Raw genomic sequence first — 14,084 nt, forward strand, 5'->3', positions numbered from 1 at the left:
GGTCTCACGGCGAATATCGAAAACACGGCCTCCTCTAATGTTTCGTGTTGGACCGTGTTTACAGAGCTGTTGCCTTGCAACACGTTGATCAAATCCGTTACAGCATGAAACCACAGAGACATTAACGAACTTGTGTCACGACCTAAAGCACTGTGGCTTTCAAAATAAACAATATGATTGCTCTGGAAATGTTTGCGAAATGGCTCTCTATCATGTCCATCATCCACCTGGAACTGGTAGTCCGCAGACTGGTGTTGTGTTCTTTCGCAGTGTTAGGGTCACGAAGCTGGCTGAAGGAACCCACAGCTTAACATGGTCTGCGAACCACGGTGGGGCCTAGTGTGCGCAAAGTTTGGGCCTCGTCGCAGGTGGGAGGAAAGAGAAAGGCATGCGGATACTTCCAGTTTTCGAAGCATGAGTAAATTTGCCTGTAAACAAACAGGAACAATCAAAACACGACAGCCGTTTTAACCTACTTTCCTAAAGTATGGCCATGCGATCTCCTTCCTCTCTTTCTTTCTGTGTGATCCTCAGTATCAACTTTTAAATACCTGAAAATATAGAGATATTGGGTTTTCGGACTTTATCCATCGTCCTGGTTTTTTAAGACAACCAAGAAAAACACGACGCTTCGGAAACTGGATCTGTTTCCGTCCTCAGGTGAGGGAAGACACCTATTCTGTTGGGTCCCTTAGAAAGAGCTAGCCTCAGTCATTGCACGACCAAAAATATTCAATAGCACTTAATGTATAACCGCGGCTGCTGGCACAAACTTAACCAGTACTAAAAATCATTGCTAAATCCAAGAGACCAAGATCTATAAAACCAAATAATGCGAATTAACGACCAACCCGAAAATCACATACCGCCCCATCAAGAAACCATAATTGGTCTTAAGTTGTTTATGATTATTGTTTGGATAACGGCTCATTTTGGTAAAAACCCGATAAATGGTGGCAGGCCCCCTAGAGATAGCAGGGTTGTGAATGGGATGAACTTAGTTGCAGTTTTTCCGGCCATCGACATTGTTTGGTCCAGTCTTTCTAAGGGACCCAACAGAATAGATGTTTTCCCTCACCTGAGGACGGAAACAGATCCAGTTTCCGAAACGTCGTGTTTTTCTTAGTTATCTTAAAAAACCAGGACGATAGATAAAGTCCGAAAACCCAGTATCTCTGTGTATTACACACCATCGTCAGAATCCTATAGTAACTACCTGAAAACATCTTTATGAAACTTTGTATGTATATCATGGCATCTAGGCGCATCTCAACAGTGCAATTCACAAATCCTTTCCATCAGTCTGTTTGTATGTGTATCCCCTATCGTTGCTAGGCAACGGCTCGGCAGACACGTGCCCGCGGCAACGTGTACACGAGCAACAGTGGAAGAATTCCTGGATGCGTCTTTTCCTATGCGGTTCGTGATGTAACAATGGATTAACCTATTTTCGTAAAGTAGGTTTATGTGATCTCCTTCCTGTCTGTGCCTTTGTGTCCCCCATGTCGCTGCTAGGCAACGACGAGAAGAGATATCGGCCTTTCAGTGTAGGCGCTCTGATTGAGTAGAGCAACGGAGCTCTTCCTCCTCCCTCTCATACAGACAGAGCGGGAACCAGTCAGAGTCAGTGTTGCTTTAAACCACAAATCAATTCGTCCTGGCACCAAGCCCCTTGGGGATCACAACCATAGATGAGTCTTGTATTTCATGAGGAAAGTGAGATGGTTGAGAGTCTTAGGCAGCTGGATCCTGAGTCGTTTAAATTTTATAAAATTGGGATATGTACCATCGTTACAGAATTTGAATCTTATTTACATAACCAGAATGGACTTGGTATATAAATATCCCAATTTTAGAAAAATGAAACGAAATGCAAGGCTCAAGATATTGTTTGCATAGGTCTCATATTGAAAGTTCCATAGCACAGCCATCACTCTTCTAAGATAACTTCAGGATTCAGTAAGGCCCTGCAAAGAGATAGGACCCAGTTCTACCATTTCAGAAGGGTCCCACACTTAACAAACAAATCGACGGTCTGGAAAGTTTTTCCGCAGATTGACAAATCAATGAGATCAACTCCACCTCCTGGCAGCAGTGGAAAGCTCCTTCAAACATCATTTTCTTCAGCAGACGAAGATTCAGATTCGAAAATTCTTAGCTCTGAAAGATCACCTAGACCCCGAAAGCCATTCAGGGGTCTGATAAATTTGTCCTCAATTTATCAGAGCACGTCCTCATGGAAACGGAAGAATATGTGCTTAATTTTGTAATAACAAGCAGAGTGTGTAATCTGGACATGGCATGTGTGGCAGAAAGTGCCAAGTCCAAACTTCCCCCCTCCTTGGGTATGGAGTTCTGTTGGAGGATTCGATGCATATTAAAGGAATCAAGACCTTTACATCTAACATGACAAGGAGGGAATCCAAGGCATTAAAATCCCTAAGAAACAACAAGCAAATACGAATTCTACAAGCTGACAAAGGAAACTGTATGGTAGTGCTGAAAGAGTAAATTTACAAGAAGATATCCAGTCTACTAGAATCAGAGGGTTTATGAAATTCTATGTAAGGATCCTGTGTCTCAAATTGAAAGGAAGAAATAGAATCTTCTTACAAAACACACAACTGTCTTTCCCCTTGTCTTGAAACTTGAACTGACTGTTTACCACAGTAAACACCCTCACATCCATGGACTTCCCAAAATACACAAACTTGACATCCCACTCAGGCCAATAGTTAGCTCTACTGACTCTTCCTCTTATGTCCTAGCAGATTTCCTCTGTAAGATCCACGGTTCTCTAGCTGGCAATACAGACTCCTTCGTTAATAACTGTGAATATTTCATAAAATTGACACAGGATATTAACCTTCAACAAGAAAACAAACTTCTTAAGTTTTGACATTGTCAGACTATTCACTAACATGTAAGTAAAAGAAGCCAAGCAAGTCATAAGAAATAGACTGAATATGGATCCACAACGCTCACCTTGAAAAAGTGAATAGGTGATGGAACTACTGGACTTCTGTTTAATAATCATGTTCTTCCAGTTTCCTATCCAAACCCCATCTATAAGTACTCATACATGTGACAATATGGATAAATCTTAATTAAAAACAAATAATATACCAATAATAATGTTAATTATATTACTTTTGACACTGAAGTGCCCTAACCTTCCCCTTGTAATGACCAGCTGCCAGTTTATCTTTTTCTAGAAAGCCTCTTCTATCATTCACAGATAAAGTTATACAAGATTGGACTGTTACCTAGACAAATGATTTGAAAGAGGGCATTAAAAAGTGGACTGCTAACTCAATAAATTCAAGATAATAATATTATATTTAAGAATCCTGTTGCACTCTATACGATATATGACATAAACCCCGTCCCAATTGCAACAATTTATTGTAGTTCTTTTGTCTTGCTCTCTTCTACACTACATGTTTCGGCCACAAACGGCCATCATCAGGTGTATACACTTACGTAGCTGTTACACTGCACTTAGTTTAAAATTTAAAACCATGAGTCTTCCCAATTGTTCTATGTAGTAAAGATAAGCAGCGGCAGCCACACAGGGAGCCTACACAGAAGAGTGCTGAAAACAAGAAGTAGCAACTGCAGCACTACAGACATAGGGCGAGTAACCCTGAGAATTTTAATTTTTAAAAGAATTTTTAAATTAGAACTGAAGATTTTAAAAGTGCCAGTTCATCAAAATTGACAAGTGTAGGTAAGAAAGATAATGCACAAATCAGACAGATATCAGTGAAGTAGATTCTAATAAATCGAAACCTGTTAGCAACAACGAAAAGAACAATTGGGAAGACTCGTGGTTTTAAATTTTAAATTAAGTGCAGTGTAACAGCTACGTAAGTGTATACACCTGATGATGGCCGTTTGCAGCCAAAACATATAGTGTAGAAGAGGGCAAGACAAAAGAACTACAATAAATTGTTGCACTTGGGATGGTGTTTATGTCATATATCAAGAAAATAATAATTATATTTCCTGCAGATAATTATAACTTCCTACAATAATAATACTGTCTGATATCACCAGGGCTACCTGAAGGCTAGATAGCAGCCAACAGTGTGAAGTGATTTAGGTGCCTCCCATGATACGCCAATCTCTTCTGAGTATGCAACTTAAGAGCACCTCATGTCTTAGTCATGAACAATTGTCTTACCAAACACAAAGGGTCACCATTGGAAAAATATAGGAAATGATCTACAAAGGATGTGTCCTGTGCTTTTCTTGATTTATGTGACAGCTCTGTCTCCCCACCCCCTTGCAAAAGTTGCATAAATCAGTAAAGGAAATAGATGCTGCATGGCTACTCCAATCCCTTGTCTCCCTGAGACCTCTTACACTACCCAAACAATACTGCACTCCACCTTCTTCCCACCTCTCCTGATCAAACAGCAAGCAATTCACATTAAAGCAGGTGCTATTAATTGAAATTGGTCTAAATTAGTTGAGGGAATTAAAATGAAATCAAATTTTTCATAATTGGTAACAAGAAATGCCTGTATTTAGTCACTACAAAAACAATAAAATTCTTTCTTTATTTTCTGTATACAGAATAACAGCAATGAGATGAAACCCATTTTTACCTGTAGTAAACGAGAGTTGTACTTAATTCAGCAATATGCCATATGTGTAGGGAAGTTGTTATAAACTCCATGCATTCTTAGCTTGAACATGAAATGGAAGTGGGTTGTAAGTTTTACAATCCAGCTGATTTACTTTAGGGAAAGGAAATGCTTGTGCCTACTGGATAGGAAGCCTTGGCCTTCAGGCGTGGTGTGGATATGGTGGTGAAGACAGAAATCTTTGCCCAAAAAGTCATCCAGCCAACAGCCAGTCACTACACAAACTATGTCAAAGAGTTTGGGATGTAATGTTAGGTCACAGGTGGATAAATAGGATGATCTCCTTTTAAGGCATTATTTTTTTTTACTTGATAAACAATACCTAATAAGATGAGAGCCCTTTATGTAATGTGCAAGATGACAATGTCCTGGAGAACAGTTCATATAATATCAGAACTAAGGCAACTCAAGAAACCATGAAGAAACTTTGAACAGCTGCACCCAAGGTTCTATATATGCATCCTCTGAATGCAATCTGAAACCTACAGAAAGTTCAATCATTTCTAAAATGGTTGTTCCAATGTGTGGCTGGGCTGTGGTACTGAAATAGTTCCAGCAGCAGCCCAAAGCCTTCTTTGTGGAGAGGATCCACTGGCTGATGCGCCAATGAGATGCTTCCCTCAGTGCCCATGGGAACTAGTTTTAACAGCCTCTATTCCTTTACCAGAACAGTTCCCAATTGGGATCCATGTGAACAACTATCATATTTCTATGTGGATTTCACAATTTTCTGATCAACGTAAAGGAAATAACTAAAGAAACACTACAAAAGTTCATCAAATTGTGCGTGCAAATCGTCTGCTCACTGTTAGGAGCATGGCAGAGCAAGAGAACACTGACAGAGAAACAGTTACGAAAGTCTTAAATGAAGATCTTGATATAAGGAAGGTGTGTGCAAAAATGGTCCCATAGGACCTGCTCACACGACAGTGTTTGTGAGGGAGTTTTTAGCTAGTATACAAAAAACTGTGCTGGAACACCCTCCCTATTCATTGGATCTAGCCCCCAGTGACTTTTTCTGTTCCAAAAGATAAATGAAATATTGAAAGGTGTTTTTTTTTATGACACTGATGACATCAGTAGTAATACAACGGTAGCTCTGAAGACCATTCCACAAAACCAGTTCCAAAATTGTTTCAAAGGGTGGACTAGGTTCTGTGCTGGCATCGGTGCATAGCTTCCCGAGGGGAGTACTTTGAAGGCAGCCATAGTGATATTCAGCAATGAGGTATGTGGCACTTTATCCGCAATGAGTTCGAAAACTTCACTGTCAGACCATGTATCCCAAGTTTGGTCATCTATGAACTACTCACCTACTGACTTCATACAAACACATCATATAGTCTCTACCACACACAGAAACACTGCTGGAAAGTCTGTTTAGTTGTTACACTCTTCTAAATGTCTTCAGGAAATTCAAAATGTGATACCATCAAGAAAAATATGTTCTGACAACATGTTACATGGGACAAAAGTAGCCAATTAAAGTGAAATTTCTAACATTGATATCTGTTTATCCACCAAAATTACTATCTCAAAAAGTCAATAGAAAGTCCGTCGAGTGTAACAATGTTTTTTAGGTCACTTCTTTATCACTTTTGCCTTACATGTTTCGGTTTTAATAAAACCACCATCAGAGGCACATGGTACTAACAAGAAAACACTGGCGTTGTTTAACTGTACACAGCATATATGTGTTGTGTACACAACACACAACGCATAGGAATCATCCAACCACAAGCCTATACAACCTCAAGCCGACATCTCCCAACATCGGGATGAATTAACAAGAAGGAGCCTAACATTTTACATTTTACTTCAAATGTTTTAAACTTTTAAATATTTTTAAATATTTTAATAGTGACGTTTTAACTTGAGGGCAATTTCGGATGGAATGCGAGAGTTGAACGTGCATTCAATATTCCTAGCAAGTGTTGTGCCTTTACACATCGACATTTGTAGCAGCGTCCACGCAGCATATATACTGTGTACAGTTAAACAACGCCAGTGTTTTCTTGTTAGTACCATGTGCCTCTGATGATGGTTTTATTAAAACCGAAACATGTAAGGCAAAAGTGATAAAGAAGTGACCTAAAAAACATTGTTACACTCGACGGACTTTCTATTGACTTTATGAGTGATAGTGTAACGGACCAAAAATGAAACAATTCAAAATTACTCTCTCAAAGTTCTGTGTAGGAAGGTTCATCTGTCATGAGCACTGAAAAACTCGGAAGACAGAATGCTTAGTTAACATTTTATAGCAAAAGCTCACTATAAATACTGTACTCCACTCCAAACCAAAAATGCATATCACTATGCTTCTTCTGATACTGACATTTGAAATTTTTTCAGTCTCAGAGATCTGGATTTTCCACTGTGGGGGCTTCAGAGTTTTGTAGTCTGATTCTTACTACAATCTTGATAGAAGTTCTAAGCAATCTCTTTTTCTGCTTACTGCTTAGATATTTCTGTGCCATTTTGGGTCAGACTTTCAGATCTTATCTGAAAATCAGTCTCACTATGGTGGTCACTCTGTAAGGGTATGAAAGATTCTGTACTTCTTGAAATAAATCTACAGTTAACAAGTTAACAAAGTATTGGAGCAGCATTCTGCCACCATCTTTGGGAATGAAGAGTAAGCCATTCAAGCAGAGAGAAGAGCTCTTCTCGGTATACTCTCTAAACCTGAAGTCAGAAGATGAACATTTTTCTGAAATGTTGATGAACTTCTACAAAACTACATGGCATAAGATCAGAGAAAATAACTATTGAAGGTAGTTTAAATCTCAGTTTTTATGATAATTCTAACCCTATGAAACTTCTGGAAAAATAAAATTATTCCATAAACTTCTGTCATTCAGAGGTTCTGGATCTGAAACCTGGGCACTTGGTTGCACAGCGGTACAACATAATTGTGTACTTTGAAGATATCTATATGAAGGTGTAAAGTATGGCATGTTTGTTTGAAAGCAGTTGATATCCTTTAAGAGATCTAGTTGTTTTAACACTGGTAACTGTATTTCACAGGAAATTCAGCATTGCATATCTAGTAGGACCCCCTCTAGCCCGGCAAAGTGCAGCAACTCAACGTGGCATTGATTCCACAAGTGGACGGAAGACCTCTGGAGAGATGTTGAGCCATGCCATCTGGATAGTCACCCACAGCTCCCTGGTATTTGTAGGTGCAGGATTTTTGGTGCGAATGGACCTCTCCACCATGTCCCATAAATGCTCGATTGGGTTCATGTCGGGCGAACGTGGTGGCCACACCATTTGTCAGAACTCTCCAGAATGCTCCTCAAACTAATTCTGGACAACTCTGGCTCAATGACACGGTGCATTGTCCTGCTGGAATATCCCACCATTGCAGGGGTACATGAAATCCATGAAGGGCTGCAAATGGTCACCAAACAGTGTAACATAGCGGTCACAGGTCAATGACTTGTTTAGGTGGACGAGTGACCCAACTCATGCCACGTGAACACACCCCACACCAGTATGGAACCACCTCCAGCCTGCATGGTGAATTGTTGACAACTGGGGTCCATGGCCTCATGGGGTCTGCACCACACCCGACCCCTACCATCCGCCCGAAACAACTGGTACCATGACTCATCAGACCATGCCACATGTTGCCAATCCTCGAGGGTCCAATTAGACGTCACAAGCCCAGGTGAGGCACTGTGTCTGGTGTCATGGTGTTAACATAGGCACTCTGGTCAGTCTTCTGCTTCCATATCCCATGGAGGCTAAAGAACGCTGCACTGACCTGCTGGATATGTGTCTGGTACCTCCTGCATTGAATGTGGATGTGATTTCAGCCAGTGTCGCTTGTCTGTTACCACAGACAATTCTAGCTAAACGCCGCTGGTCACAATCATTAAGCACCCGTGGTCGGCCACTGCGCTGTCCACGGTGGGTGGAAATGCCTTCCACAAGGTATTCCCAGTACACACGTGACACCGTGGAGCGAGGAATATTGAATGATGGCACAATTTTGGAAATGGAATGTCCCATCCGCCTGGCACCCACTATCATGCCGGGTTCAAACTCCAATAATTCACGTCAGCTTGCCATGAGCAGACTGGCCGGTGTTCAACCAGACTCATACCTCACAACTGATACTACCCTGGGAGTTCCCAAGCCGTCAAGGGATGGTGGGGCCACTTAAAAATAAATTTACATACCGCTATCCCATTACTTTTGGCACTTGAGTGTATTATTAATTGTACAGGTATAGATACAGATCGAAACCTGATTTAGGAGGAAATTAAGAGGAAATTGAACGCGGGTAATGCTTGCTCCAGAACCTTTTGTCTTCTCGTCTGCTGTCCAAAAACATAAAAATTAGACTATGAGTATACAAAACTATAATTTTACCTGATGTTCTGTATGGGTGTGAAACTTGGTCTCTGACATTAAGGGAGAAACACAAACTGAGGGTGTCTGAGAACAGGGTGTTGAGATGAATATTTGGACCGAAGAGAGATGAAGTGACAGGAGGTTGGAGAAAACTGCATAATGAGGAGCTTCATAACTTGAACTCTTCTCCAAGTATAATTAGAATGATCAAGTCGAGGAGGATGAGGTGGGCAGGGCATGTAGGACGAATGGGGAAAAGATGGATGTATATGGGATAATGGTGGGAAAGCCAGAAGGAAAGACACCACTGGGAAGACCAAGGCGTAGGTGGGTCGACAATATTAAAATGGATCTTAGAGAGATAGGATGGGATGGTATGAATTTGATTGATCTGGCTCAGGAAAGGGTCAAGTGGAGGGCTCTTGTTAACAAGGTAATGAACCTTTGGGTTCCATAAAATGCTGGGAAATTCTTGAGCAGCTGCAGAACTGGCGGCTACTCCAGAAGGGCTCAGCTCCATGAGTGACTAAGTAAGTAAGTAAGTATGGCCGTGCCATAGCTCAAGTGGTTAGTCGCTGACTTCCCACTGCGGTGGCCCGGGTTCGATCCCGGATCTGGTCAAGTGGGATTTGTGTTGGACAAAGTGGTGCTGGGGCAGGTTTTCTCCGAGTACTTCAGTTTCCCCTGCCAATCTTCGTTCCACCAATTCCTCCACAATCACCCTCACGTATCATCTGGGGCTGGTAAAATAGGCCAGAAATGGTCGCAGTACAAGGGACTTAGTCCCACCCCACTAGCAATAAAAAAAAAGAAAGAAAAAAAAAAGAAGTAAGAGTAGGTATAAGATTTGACACATGCAAGCTTCAGACGCATTATTGAATTTTACAGCTTAAATGTTGTAATGCATTTATGGAATTAAAATTCAAAATAGTTTAAAAAATGCACTACATCTTGAATAAACTGAATTAACACTAACATTCTTTGCAAGGAGAATGAACTGGAACACACATAAAACTGTTGAAATATTCTGTAACATCTGCATTCAGGAATGCTCAGATGAATCCTCTAAGCCAATCAGAGAGCAACGCATCAAAAGATGGTATGAATTATGAAAAACAATGGTCAGGTGAGACAAAGAAAAATACAGAACTTGTTCAAAAGGACATTATACATAAGATTTCACTTTCAAATCAGTCCTTTAACCTCATACAATATGTAATTCTTATTATAATTTGACACATATAATAGGTCAATTTATAAATAACACACAAATATATGCAGTATCACTCTTGGCAGCATAATCAACAAAATCTTTATCAACATTTCCAAATACAGTGGAGATATGTCACACAATATCGGCATAATGATATGAATTTTAATCACAATTTCATTATTTATATTTTTAAACAGATTCTAACTTAAGAGAAACTTAAACAGATTAATCAATGACCTCATGAGAGCTGTACAAGAGGCAAAAAATGAGAACTTTTACTCGTATATTACGCAGCCTTCCTCTGACAACCACTCTTTGTGGAAAGCAACAAAGAAATTTAAATGACCAGTCATAAGCATCCCACCTATAAGGAACACTTACAGGATAGGGGCACGTTCTAACACCGCAAAATTGGCAGCTTTCGCTGAATGCTCCCCTCAGAAGCAAAGCAACAATGATGCTGACATTGAAGACTTCCTACATGGTCCCCACCAGTTCATCATCATCAGTAATCTGTCAAGATGACAGGTCCACAGTCTCTTCCAAAACAATTCCTCCACTTAATGCGATCTAGAGCTTTCTCCTTCAAATGACAGTATCCTCTTCTGACCCCAAGGTCATCCAGCATCTTCTTAAGTCTCTCTTCCTCGTCTTCTGGTCACTTCTATCCGCCCCTCTATCTTCCTTCAATAACTTCTTTTAGAAGGCAGTTTCTGTGTAACACATGACCAATCCAATTAGCCTTCCGTTTTCTTATTTCGTGTAGGATATTCCTCTGCTCACTGACTCTAATTAACACTTCTTCATTTCTCACATAATCGGTCCAACTGATCTTCTCCATCCTTCTCCAACACCACATTTCGAAACTTTCCAGATGTTTCTGATCTACTGCCCTAAGTGTCCATGTTTCAGCCCCATACAGAGCTATGCTCCAAATGTAGCATTTCACTAGTTTCTTCCTCAAATTTAAGTCCAATTTGCTGGTAAAAAGATTCTTCTTCTTGCTAAATGCAGCTTTTGCCATGGCAATCCTGGATTTAATTTCACAAGTACACCTTCCATCATCTGTTAACAAGCTACCCAAATATTTAAAACATTTCACATTCTCCACTTGTTTTTGGTCTATCTTTATTGTGACTGGGGTTGGTTGTCTCGAAATTTTCATTACTTTTGTTTTCTCCACATTCATTTCCATGCCATAGCACCTTCCAATTTCAATTAGTCTATCAATCATGCCCTGTAGCACAGTTTCTTCCTTAGCCATTAACACAAGGTCATCTGCATATTTCACAGTTTGAATAATTTGCCCTCCTACTTTGAAGTCACCGAGCCCATCCAGAGCTTCCTTGGTAAGGCATTCGCTGTACAAGTTGAACAGAATTGGTGATAAACAGCATCCTTGTCGAACTCCTCTTCCAATCTGCACACTTCCTGTCTCCCCCCTGTCCAGTCGTACTCTAACTTTCTGATCCATGTACAATTTGCTAATCAATCTTCTTTCATGCCAATCGATACCTGTTTCTTTCAGGATCTGCATTAATTTGGTCCAGTTTACCCGGTCAAATGCCTTCTGCCAGTCTATGAAGCAAACACACAGTTCTTCATCTATCTCCAAAGTTCGTTCCGCTATAATTCTCATCATCCCAATTGCATCCCTGGTTCCTTTTCCTCTTCTAAATCCAAACTGATCTTCTCCAAGTACATCCTCTATTTTCCTTTCAATTCTTCTTTTAAGTATCTTTGCTATTATCTTTGCTGTATGTGCAATAAGACTTATTGTGCGATGGTCGCTGCATTTTGTAGCTTTTGTCTTTTTCTTTAAGGCAATCATTGTAACTTCTGTAAAGTCCTTGGGCCACTCTCCACTTTCATATATGGTGTTCATTAGTTTTGTCAGTGTTTTCAAACCACCTTCTCCCAGTAACTTGAGCACATCTCCAGGTACATCATCATCTCCTGTAGCCTTTCCCTTCCTCATTTCCTTGATAGCTTTTTCCACCTCACTTTGTAAAATATATGGTCCTTTCTCGTCTGTATCTACTTCTTCTTCCGGTTCAACTTCTAAGGTTTCTGGCCGATTAGGTCGATCATATAGTTCTGAAATATAATTTTCCCAAATTTTCAGCACTTGCCTCTGATCTACTATTCTATTCCCCTGGGAGTCTTCGATGCCAACATTTTGAATCCCATGATTCTCTTTCCATCCTAGTTCTTTTGTCTTCATGTACATCAAATCATAACGTCCTGTTCTTTGAAATTCCATAATCTCATTACATATCTTCTCAAGATATTCCTTTTTGGCCCTGTCCGTGGCTCTTTTCAATTCATTCCTCAGTCTCCTGTATTTCCTCCTGCCTTCTTCATTGTTGACATTCTTCCATTTCCTTCGCTCCTCCATTTTACTCATCATCTCCTGTGTAACCCATGGTTTTCTTGCTATCTTCTCAACTTTACCTACCAAATCACTGATAGTATCTAACATGCATTCTTTTATATTGTTCCACTGCGCTTCAGCATTTCCGCTTTCACCTTCAATTGCACCGAGTTTCTCTTCTAGGGTCTCTTGCACGCTTTGTCTTTGAGCATATAACTTCTCCAAATCCCATCTGGGTCTGCGCTTTCAAAATCTTATAATTTTCTTCAACCTGGTTCGGAACTTGGCAACCAGTAAGTTGTGGTCAGAGTCAATATCTGCCCCAGGAAACGTCTTCACATCCTTCACACTGTTTCTGAATCGATGTTTCACAAGGATGTAGTCCAGCTGATGCCCCCTCCAATCCCCAGGTGCCTTCCATGTGTAAATTCTTCTCTTTGGCTTCTTGAACCAAGTGTTGGTGACAATCAGTCCATTTCTTTCACAAAAGTCAATAAGCATTTGACCCCTGTGATTCCGTCTTCCTAGTCCATGTGATCCAACAATATTCTGATATGGTTCATCTCCAACAATGCTATTCCAGTCTCCCAATATGATGCTGTTTGTTATCACTTCCAATAAAAGCCTTCTCACTGACAGAAATACTTCAAGAAATAAAACTATTAAATCCTCGCAAGGCACCTGGACATGATTTGATAGTCAGAGACAAGCTGAAGAATCTACCACAAAAAACAGTAGTCTTATTGACCACTATATACAATAGTAAACTGAGACTTGGACATTATCCCATTCAGTGTAAACTAGCACAAGTCATAATGGTAGCCAAACCTGGAAAGCCTCCAACTGAAACGAACTCTTACAGACCAATAAGTTTACTACCAGTAATGTCCAAAATTTTCGAAAGGCTCCTTCTTAAGAGAATTGAAGAAGCAGCGCCACTAAATGAATTAATATCTGACCATCAATTTGGGTTCCGAAGAAAACACTCAACAATCCGGCAATGCCATCGAATTATCAATAAAATTAAAACCAGTCTTGAAGGAAGAGAGTATTGTGCTTCAGTATTTCTAGACATACAGCAAGCCTTTGACAAGGTCTGGCATGCGGGACTCCTATACAAATTAAAAATTTACTTACCTGAACAATTCTACATTATTCTGAAATCTTAGCTAGATGCTCGATACCTTCAAGTGACATTAGACAATGACCCTTCCAATTATAAACCTATAAAATCAGGAGTTCCCCATTGCTTGGACCATTCCTCTAGTTACTATTCACTGCTGACCTTCCACAAACTAACGATACCTTAATTGCCACATTTGCAGAAGATACTGTTATATTAACATCAGATCTAGGGCCTAGAAGAGCATCTGAAAAGCTGCAGTAGCATCTCGATACCCTTCATATATGGTTACAACAATGGAAGATATGTGTTAATACCAACAAATCAGTCCAAATAACATTTACTACAAAAAAAAAA

At 40.2% G+C, this 14,084-nt stretch overlaps 1 long non-coding RNA gene across 1 annotated transcript in view; it reads right to left on the reverse strand.

Annotated features, from left to right (window-relative positions):
• LOC117282092 overlaps positions 1 to 14,084 on the reverse strand; it is a 21,622-nt gene continuing 7,538 nt past the window's right edge. Inside the window, exon 3 of the long non-coding RNA XR_004512696.1 lies at positions 1 to 428. This is a non-coding gene — a long non-coding RNA (uncharacterized LOC117282092). The remainder of the gene's footprint in view (positions 429 to 14,084) is intronic.

Source organism: Cryptotermes secundus, unplaced genomic scaffold (genome assembly GCF_002891405.2).
Source record: "Cryptotermes secundus unplaced genomic scaffold, Csec_1.0 scaffold48, whole genome shotgun sequence".
Lineage (NCBI taxonomy): Eukaryota > Metazoa > Arthropoda > Insecta > Blattodea > Kalotermitidae > Cryptotermes > Cryptotermes secundus.